The following is a 10,978-nucleotide window of genomic DNA, read 5'->3' on the forward strand; positions in this document are numbered from 1 at the left end:
CTTTTTGACTGTTGGAGCCACATCACACTCTTGACTCATGGCTTGTGGATGGTGAAAAGGCCTTGGGGTGTCAACAAATGAGTCACCTGCCACAGGATAACTAGCCCCTGACCTGCTTCTTTAGCCACCATATTTATCTGGCTGGTCTGGTTGAACTTCTGATTGGTGTGACCCCCAGAATGTTGACGGTGCAATATTTAACCATTGTGAGATTCCCCTCAATAGTGGAAAATGGCCATTGCCTGGCACTTATATGGCATGTGAGATCTGGAACTTTTGTAATCCAACTGGCTCACCGTCAAGAGGACAGCTGAAACTGTGGAGCTCACTGACTAAATATATTTCAGTGATAAGCAGTACATGGTAGTCCAGAAAGTGTCTGCTCCAGTTGGAATACTCTTCCCTGTAGGGATTATTGTGTATAGTTAAATTACTGGACACTCTACCAGAGAATGGATGTTCAAATCCTTCAGTCAAATTTTGAAAATTTGCATTAAGTTGAAATCAGCAGAAGTGATCAAAAATTAATTGTAAAAATACATCAAATTCACTGAGCTCTGTTTGGGAAGGAAATCTTGTGACCTTATCTAGTCTGGCCTAATAGTGACCTCAGAACCACAATAGTCCATCAGTTTTATCAGACAACTGACTGCAGTTTAAGAAGACATTCCTATGCCAATTTCTCAGGATAGCTGGAAATGGACAGAAAACACTGGTGAAGCCTATATCCTGAGAATTGTCACCAGTGGGTGAGGTGCCAGCATGTGCTCTTGCTAAAAAATATTGCCAATCCTTTCACTGATAACAAACCACCTGAGCATTTCATCAACTTCACTGCCCCAATGCAGTATGTCTGAATTAATCCAGCTACCATCCGCTTTCACCCTGACCCAGTTTGTAGAAATGACTGCCTCAAAATCTTGGTTTGGTGAATCTATGGAATATGGTACCCAACCTTGGCCCTACACTCACATGCACAGGGTGAATCTTTTTTTTTTGCTGTCAGTTCCCTCCACTGTGATTACTGCAGTACCACACAGCATGCAGAGAGGAGCTAGGCCAATGAAGAAAAATGCCTTTTGTCAACTGTCAAGAGTGACAATACCAGTATCGAAAAGTTAACCACAGCTCAGGTGTGCAGCCTCTTTGTATACACCTTTCCTGAATATTCTCCTTAGCTGCACCTCCAGCACTCACTAACCTGTTCAGCCTCCATATACAACTGCAAAGGCAGTAATGCCCATAGAAACTGGTCGGCAAGAAAAGCCATGAATTTCCAGGGAGTAATCTGTCTGTTGCTGTTCTTCAACTCTACCTCTGTTTCTCATCTTCCACTTTGTGCCCATCCCAGTCCTTCACCCTCCCTGTATCTCTCTTATCAATATTAATCACCACTCTCTCCATCGTCACCTTGCTTTGGCTTTTTCTCTTTCGTCCCAGTCTCATGAAATGCTCGCTCACTCTCTCTCTGTATTGTGACATCGGAAGTGTTATGGACATGAAGTGAAAGCAGCCTCAGTTACCTTGTAAAAGAAACCTTATTCTCTAATGAAAGGTCATCAACCAGAAACATTAATTCTATTTCTCTCTCCATAAACTACGCTTGTTCTGCTGAATAGCTCCAGAATTTTCTTTTTTGACCTTTCATTTTCCATTGCCATGTGCTTCTACACCATCTCCAGCTGTTCTTATCCCACTCTAGAACTAGCCAATTCTCCTCCTCTGTACATGGGTTTACTGAATTGGATTGTATCAACTTGCTGCCTGTCAGACAATGGGGAGGATTTGTTGCTTAAATGATTTCATTGAAATATCCAATTGGAAGGATGTCAGATCTTTTTCAGGGTGTTGTACTTGGAAATCATCACAATGCATGCTCCACTACTTCCTTTGTGACAACCATACCTAGTCTTTGTTAGTCTGACTGAAAGGACATCAGTCAAGGAAAAGTCTTAGTTAAGGCTTGTATTTTAGTAACACTGACTGTAAAGGGGCTAAGTGAATCTATCCATTCACAGCAACAGTTCAGGATATGCACTGGGCTAATTAATCACAGTCAGGCCTCTGTCTACTAGGATACAACAGTCAGAGAACATAATCAGATCTGAACTGGGATATGACCACAATGTTTCAGTTACATGGAGGGACTGGAAAAATTGGAATAATTTTGGAAGGGAAGATTATGAGGATACTTGATAGAGTTGCTCAAACACTTAAGTCTTTTTGTGAATGAGCTTTATATTTCAAGTTTCCTTAGAACACAGGAGATCACTTGGCCCTTTGAGTCTATGCCTTCTCTCAGATCATAGATTTAAATTGACCAATTTCATACAGAGTTCCAGATGTGCTCTCACCAATGCCCCTGATGATTGAAAGATATCCTACCCCTGCTTTCATAATTTCTTGTCACAATGTCACACGAAGAGCAAGATCACAGAGAACCCAAATGCAGAGCACCAGAACAAAACTGGAGTTGGGATGCTTCCTCGGTACCAAACACAGAACAGCAAACAGAAGGAATCTTGCCTCAGAGTCCTGAGGCAGAGTCCCAACACAGAAACAGGGTTTTCTAGGAGAAACCACAACTGCTCTAGAGTTCTAGTTAATGGCTCAAAGCAGTCAGGAAACAACATATACCCAGAGATAGACCAATAATCTGGCAACCAGTGTTTGTGAAACCAGGGTTCTTATACTAGTCTCCTGATGGAAATCAGGTGTGTGTCATTAGGCAAATAGTAGTGCATGGAAACCATGTGCTGCATGACAAGGTACCATCAATGGGGATAAGGGGCAGAATCAAGAACCAGCACTCAGAACCATGACATTTCTCTAACAACAAGCAACAATATTGTTAGCTTTCCTAATTTGTATTCTGACATATTCTTGTGCAAAATATGCATTAAGACACCCAGATCTCTCTGCATCTCAGAGCTCTACAATTTCTCACCATTTTGATAATATAGTTTTATGACCAATTTTATTTTTCCTGATAAACAGACGATTTTACATTTACCCATATCACACTCCATTTTCCAGATCTTTGCTCATTCACTTAACCCATCTAGATCCTTTGGTAGCGTCTTCGCAGCATACCATTTTTGCGTCATTTGTAATTTTAGCGACTAGTCTCAGTCCCTTCATCCAACTCATTTATATAAATAGTAAAAGGTTATGGCACCTGCTCCCATATCAGTGGCACACCACTTGTTATATCATGAATGTTTCTTTTTCAACAGCTAATCTTCTGTCCTCAGATCCATAAAATGAAGGGCAAGGCTGGCAGGATCAGGGAAACCTGGTTGATGAGGGATGTTAAGACTCTGGTCAGCAAAAAGAAGGAGACATATATCAATTATAGGCAGTTGGGATCAAGTGAGTCCCTTGAGGAGTATAAGGAGGAAATCAGGAGAGCAAAAAGGGGGTATGAGATATCGTTGTCAGATAAGATAAAGGAGAATCCTAAAAGATTCTATAAGTACAATAAAAGCAAAGGGGTAATGCAAGAGAACAGGTCCACTTAATCCACTTAAGGATCAGTGTGATCATTTATGTGTGGAGCCACAGGACATGGGCAAGATCTTAAATGAATACTTCTTGTCTGTATTTGCCGTGGAAAAGTTCATGGAAGCTAGCGATTTCAGGGAAGAAAACAGTAATGTCCTGAAACACAGCAACATTACAAAAGAGGAGGTGTTGGTGGTCTTGAAGTGCACAAAAGTGGATAAATCTTTGGGGCCAGACCAAGTGTATCCTAGGACATTATGGGAAGCTCGGGAAGAAATTGATCAGGTCCTGGCAGAGATTTTTGCATCTTCATTATCCACAGGTGAGGTACTAGAAGAATCAAATGTATTTATTTAAGAGGGGCTGCAAGGACAAGCCAGGGAACTACAGACCAGTGAGCCTAAGATCAGTGGTGGGAAAGTTATTGGAGGGGATTCTGAGAGACATGATTTAACTGTATTTGGAAAGGCAAGGATTGATTAAGGATAGTTAGCATGGCTTTGTGCCTGGGAAAACAAGTTTGATAGAGTTTTCTGAAGAGGTAACGAAGAAGATTGATGAGGGTAGGGTGGTAGATGTTGTATACATGGACGTTAGCAAGGCCTTTCACAAGGTCACAAGATGACAAGACAAGGGAGCAGAAGTAGGCCATTCAGCCCATCCAGTCTGCTCCAAAGAAAAGGGGAAAAAGAAAAAAGAAGGGAAAAAGAAAAGAAAAAAGAAATGAGAAATGGGGGGGAGTCTGCTCCATGAGCAAAAAAAAACTATTCTAACCCCAATTTCCAGCCTTATCTCTATATCCCTTGATACCTTGACTAATTAGATATCTGTCTATCTCCTCCTTAAACGCCTCCAATGATCCAATGCTGTACGTGGCAAGTAATTCCATAAATTCACTACCCTCTGGCTAAAGAAATTTCTCCTCATCCCTGTTTTAAACCTGTACCCTCTAATTCTAAGCTTGTGCCCTCTGGTCCTTGACTCACCCACCAAGAGAAACAGCTTGGCCACATCTACTCTGTCCTGTTCTTTCAAAATTTTAAATGTTTCTATGAGGTCCCCTCTTGTTCTCCTGTACTCCAGTGAGTACAGTCCAAGATCCGACAAACGTTCATCATATGTAAGCCCTTTCATTCCGGGAATCATCCTCCGGGAACAAGGTCCCATGTGGCAAACTAGTCTGAAAGGTTAGCTCACATGGGATCCAGGGTGAGCTGGCCAATTGGATACAAATTTGGCTTGTTGGAAGGAGACAGGGTGGTAATGGACGATTGTTATTCAGATTAGAGGCCTGTGACCAGTGGTATGCCACAGGGATCAGTGCTGGATCCACCATTGTTTGGCAAATTAAAAATTAGTAAATTGGTTTATTATTGTCACATGTACCGAGGTACAGTGAAAAACTTTGTTTTGCAATGTATTAACAACTTGGATAACAATGTTGTTAACGTGGTAATTAAGCTTGCTGATGACACCAAACTTGGTGGTGTGGTGGACAGTGAAGAAGATTGCAAAGAGATCTAGATGCACTGGGGAAGTGGGCCAAGGTATGGCAGATGAAATTCAACACGGACAAGTGTGTGGTGTTGCATTTTGGGGAGTTAAACCAGGGCAGGACATGCACAGTAAATGGTAGGGCCCTGGGGAGTGTTGTAGAACAGAGAGATCTAGGGTTACAGGTACATAGTTCCCTAAAAGTGGTGACATAGGTTGACAGTTTGGTGAAGAAGGCATTTGGCACACTTGCCTTCATTGGTCAGAGTACAAGAGTTGGACCATCACGTTACACCTGTAAAAGTCGTTGATGAGACCACATTTGGAGTCGGGGCATTAAGTGCAAGTGTTGGGATATTACAGCTGTACAAGATGTTGGTGAGACCGTGGTTGAAATATTGTGTGCTGTTCTAGTCACTATGCTGTAGGAAGGATGTGATTAAGCTAGAGAGGGTGCAGAAGGCAGTAGCTGGAGTTAGGATTGGGGATGAGTGATTGAGCTCTCTGATATCACAGCCAATGAGAGAGAAACAGAATAGCTGCATTTCCACTCTGTAACACTGTCACAGTGAGGACATGTGACTAGGCAGATGGAAATGAGGAGTTCAAAGAGCCCAAGATTCTACTATTACCAAAATCACCCACATCACCAAATGTTAAACATGTACAAGTGTTTCTTAAATGTGGGTGGTTGTTGTATTTAATGAGGTACCATATAGTTTCTTTTGTTAATTAATGCAAACCAGGTTCTTTTGAATCGTGGCTTCAGCATCCATTTATAAAGCGGTACCCATTGATTTATAGAGGGAAGTTTCCAATTGGCCAAAAAGCCAGCAAGAGGTTAAGGAATCCAAGCACATCAATGCCCCACACAGCAAAAGGATACAACTTTTCTAGAGGTAGGGCAGCAGGCGTTTCAGAGTCCACGCCCATGACACAAAGAGAAAGTGAGGAAGCGGTAGAGAGGGGAAGTCTCACTGGGGTCCTGGTTCCCATGATCTCCTTAAACTGAGCAGTATTCTGTTATCCCAGGTCCCTGAGCTTTAACTAGGAAACTTATAATATTGTGCAACATTATCTTTCCAGCAGGGCAGGAGGCCACAGACAGATAGGTTAGAGTGGAATGGGAAATCATAGTGACAGGTGACTGGAAGTTTGGGGTCACCCTTGTAGACCAAACAGAAGGGTTTTGCAAAGCACTCACCTAATCTGCACTTGGTTTATCCTGTGTTTCAGCATTTTCTGTTTTTACTTCAGATTTCCAGCATTGACAGTTATTTTGATTTTCATTTAAGGGATTAAGGGCTGTTGAGACCCCTGGACCTGACAGCATGCATCATTGGGTCATAAAATATGCAGCTGCAGAAAGAAACTAGATACCTTCCTTATAATCTATTTTCCTAGATACTGGAAAGGCCCCAGCAGATGTAATAGGAGGAAAAGAAAAGCAAAATATTGTTTAAAGTGAGACAACAGAATGCTAAGTTACAGAGGGATTTAGGTGTCCTTGCATATAAAACACATTGTTAGTTTGCAAGTACAGCAAATAACTAGGAAGGCAAAAAACCTCATTGCAACTGAGGTGGTGTATAAAAATAGAAAGTATTGTTACAAGTGTTCAGCACATTAGTAAGACTACAAATGGAGTATTGCACTTAGTTTTGGTCTCACTTATTTAAAGAGGAATGTGCTTGCATTGGAGAAAATACAAAGAAGTTTTACAAGCTTGATTCTTGGGATGAAGGGGTTGGCTTACGAGGAAAAATTTGAGCAGGTTGAGCCTACCTCCCTTTGTAGTTTGGAAGAAAGGGATGATCTTTTTGAAACTTGTTTTGATGTTAATGCTCAGAGGGTTTCCCCTCATGAGGAAATCCGGAACAATGGATACAGTTTCAGAATAAGGGGACATCCATTTAAGATAGAGATGACAAGGAATTCCTTCTCTCAGACATTTATGAAACTTTGGCATTCTCTACCCCAGAGAGCCATAGTGGCTGAATCATTGAATACATTCTCTGTCCTTCAAGTTCTTAAGTGTTCCTTTCAATGTCAGGGCCTGAAGGTTTGGGAGCCTCTGCTTTATCTGCATCTGTGCAACTTAACAGAACCTCTGCACCCCAATCCCTGTCCACAGTACAGTACCTCAGGAAGGACTTGTTTCCATTGTCAGGTGAGGATGTCAGCTATGGCTAACATCCTTCCCCATCCATCCTCCAGTACATGATGCTGTGCAATGCCCAGGCAAAGAAAAAGCATTCACCATAGTGTTATCATCTGTATGTGAGAACAGATGAAGAAACACCAGGGAATGAGAGCCACTGCACACAACACAATGGTCTCAACATATTCCTCAAGCCACTGTTTTACCGTATCTCTCCACCCAGCAAATCGCATATCCCTACACTCACCTGCCCATAGTCTTATGCCTGATTCTGCCATTGTAATGATAACATTGTCTTAGGACGCAGGCATGTAGTGCCTTCTTGCTGCCATGCCAGATACCTGCTCAGAGTATTAATTGTCAGTGCTGACAAAGGGCTCACATGCTCCACATCGCTCCTACATACTGTTCTGAAGCACAGCCGTGGAAGAAAGGGGCTTCTTGTAGAGGCATTTCTGACTCAGAACAAGAGCTAGAGTGCTCTCCATTTGATCCATTCCGCCAATATCTTTGTCAAAGCTGCACAGAATCCTGGGACACAACAAAATGCACCTTCAAGCCCTCAATTCAGTCTGTTTGAGGGAAACTGACACTGTCATCTGATCACCTCAAGGGACACCACAGGGGAACACTTTATAGGAGAACTTAATTAGGAAAACAAGCCCATAAGGCAGAGCTTGCCATTGGGTTAATAATTTTTTTAAGTCAGTGCTGGTGTGATTAACCCACATGAATGTTTATGTTGGGACTGCTTGGGAGTTAAATTGTAATCTTGGATTGCAACCACAAGCAATCTCCAACACACCCTCATTTGAATGTTTGGATGCCTGTGAGTAACCTACCTGTAGTGGTCAGGGATTTAATTAGTACATGTGGGAAAGTGCTTACCAGAGCAATTAACCTCTTTGTGAGATATTAATAAGTTCTACATAAATTTAATTTAACTTTAATGTAAATTAAAAATGTGAAGGGCTGTCAAAAGAGCATTACATAATGTGATTAAATGATGTGGCAGCTGGAGTCTCAGCTACTTCTGGCAAACATTCAATAATATTTTTCTGGGTACATTGAGGATATGGGACGTGTTTTAAATCTATTTGACAGGCTATCGAAAGAGGACCATCAAACACAGCTAGCAATGTGCTGGAATAAACTTGTACACAGGAGAGGGCACACAGAAATGAGAGGTGCATAGGGACAAAGTGCAGTGGAGGAACCAGTATGCAGTTTGGGGGGGGGGGGGGGCGGTGGTTGGTGATCAGGGGCTAGGTGCACAAAAGTGATTCTAAGCAAGGGACAGGCGCAGGAGAAACTTGTGTATGAGAGCAAGAGTGCTCATGATGTTCAGATGTGCAGGTAGGACGCTGCACAGGAGAGACAGGAGCACAAGGGAATGGTATTGCACAAGAGGTAAATACATAAGAGAGACAAATACAGAGAGAGACAGTGCTTAGGAGGGCAGGGGATTTGTGAGTATGTAGTACAATGAGCAGGTGACAAAGTACACTGATAGGACTGGTATGCAAGGGGAACTGGCATACAGGAGGGACAAGGGACAGATGCACAGAAGGCACTGTGCAGAGGAGCAAGGATGTATATTGCAGCCAATGTGCAAAGAACATAGTTGCACAAAAGGGCAAGTACACAAGAGAGGTTAGGTTTTAGCAGGCCCTGCCAACATTACTGGATTTAAAGTCAGATGCTCAGCTTGATCTCTTGGAAGAGCAGGACCTTTACATGGTCACAGATATCTAAGGCTTCCTGGAAGAAGACCTGGATCTGACGACCATGGTGGTCCGGGTCACTAACAATTGGCTTGCCTTGCAATAGTTTAGCTAAACATTAGAAATGAAATCCTGTAGTCTGCTTCCACATCCAGGCCCATCCCTACTTCCACTTACAAGCACTCATCCATACAACATACACAGGAAATCAAATAATACATCACAAATATGGCTATTGGTATCCAAATCTATTTTGAAGGCTACTCCTGTGTCTGTATTCACCACCCTATTTGGCACATCATTCAACATCAACTTAATGCAATAACATTTTCAGATTATGCTGTTTCTGGTTCTTTGGCAAATCACCTTAAGTCTTTGTCCTTTGATTATCAATTCATTTCCCAAAACGGGTCATGATTTTGAACATCTCATTCATACCTTTTCTTAACCCTCGAGAGCAACCCCAACTTCTCTTGTCTATCCACATCAATGTGTCCTTCATCCCTTGAAATAAATCTAATAAGCCTCTTTGGTATCCTCTCTGGAGTAACGCCCTTCTTAACGTGAGGTGCCCAGAATTAGACACACTACTCCAGAAAAAAACAGGAATACCACTTTATAGAGGATTAGCATAAACCTCCTGGCTGTAGTGTACCCTGTCTCCCTTTGCACCCTGTCCTGCAGCTTTGAGAGTTTGTGCAAAACATCTCAGGACTGTCTTTTTCCACGGTGTTCCCTACGTCCCCAAATTTCACATAATCTGCAAATTTTGGAGTTATATCTTCTACTCATCACACCGCCTCCCCGCCTGAGCTTAGTCATTTATGTAAAATTTTAGAAAAAAAACGGAGGACCTAATAGGAAATTTGACTCTTTAGCAGAACTCACTCACTCATCCATTCATCACTAATCTTTGTTTTCTGTCCTTCAGACAATTTTGCTGCCACTGCCCTCTTTATCCTCCAGGCTTCAGTTTTACGTAGAAGCCGAATATTTTGTACTTTATCAAACACTTTTTGCAAGTCCATATACACAACGTCAATGGCATCTTCTCCATTTATTAAAAATTCTTAAGTCAGTTACAAATTACCTTTAACAAGTGCGTGCTGCCCCTCCATTATTAGTCCAGGTTCATCTAAGTGAGTGCTAGATTATTGTACTGAGAGTTTCCCTGCCATTGAGTATAATCCAACTGGGTTTTAGAACCATAGAACACTACAGCACAGAAAACAGGCCATTCAGCCCTTCTAGTCTGTGCCAAAACTTTATTCCACTAGTCCAATTTACCTGCACCCAGTCCATAACCCTCCAGACCTCTCCTGTCCATGTATCTATCCAATTTATTCTTAAAACTTAAGAGTGAGCCCACATTTACCACATCAGATGGCAGCTAATTCCATACTCCCACCACTCTCTGAGTGAAGAAGTTCCCCCTGAAGTTCCCCCTAATGTTCGCCCTAAACCTTTCCCCCTTCACCCTAAAGCCATGTCCTCTCGTACTTATCTCTCCTAATCTAGGTGGAAAGAGCCTACTGGCATTCACTCTGTCTATACCCCTCATAATTTTGTAAACCTCTGTCAAATCTTCCCTCATTCTTCTGCACTCCAAGGAATAAAGTCCTAACCTGTTCAATCTTTCCCTGTAACTCAACTCCTGAAGACCCAGCAACATTCAAGTAAATCTTCTCTGCACTCCTTCAATCTTACTGATATCCTTCCTAAAGTTAGGTGACTAGAACTGCACACGATACTCCAAACTTGGCCTCACCAATGTCTTATACAACCTCACCATAACATCCCAACTCCCATACTCAATACTTTGATTTATGAATGCCAGGATGCCAAAAGCCTTCTTTACAACCCTGTCTACCTGTGACACCACTTTCAGGGAATTATGTATCTGAACTCCCAGATCCCTTTGTTCCTCTGCACTCCTCAGTGCCCTACCATTTACTGTGTATGTCCTACCTTGATTTGTCCTTCCAAAATGCAACACCTCACACTTGTTTGCATTAAATTCCATCTGCCATTTTCTGTCCCATTTTTCCTGTTGATCCAGATCCCTCTGCAAGCTTTGAAAGCCTTCCTCGCTGTC

This window comes from Pristis pectinata, chromosome 1 (genome assembly GCF_009764475.1).
Source record: "Pristis pectinata isolate sPriPec2 chromosome 1, sPriPec2.1.pri, whole genome shotgun sequence".
Classification (NCBI taxonomy): domain Eukaryota; kingdom Metazoa; phylum Chordata; class Chondrichthyes; order Rhinopristiformes; family Pristidae; genus Pristis; species Pristis pectinata.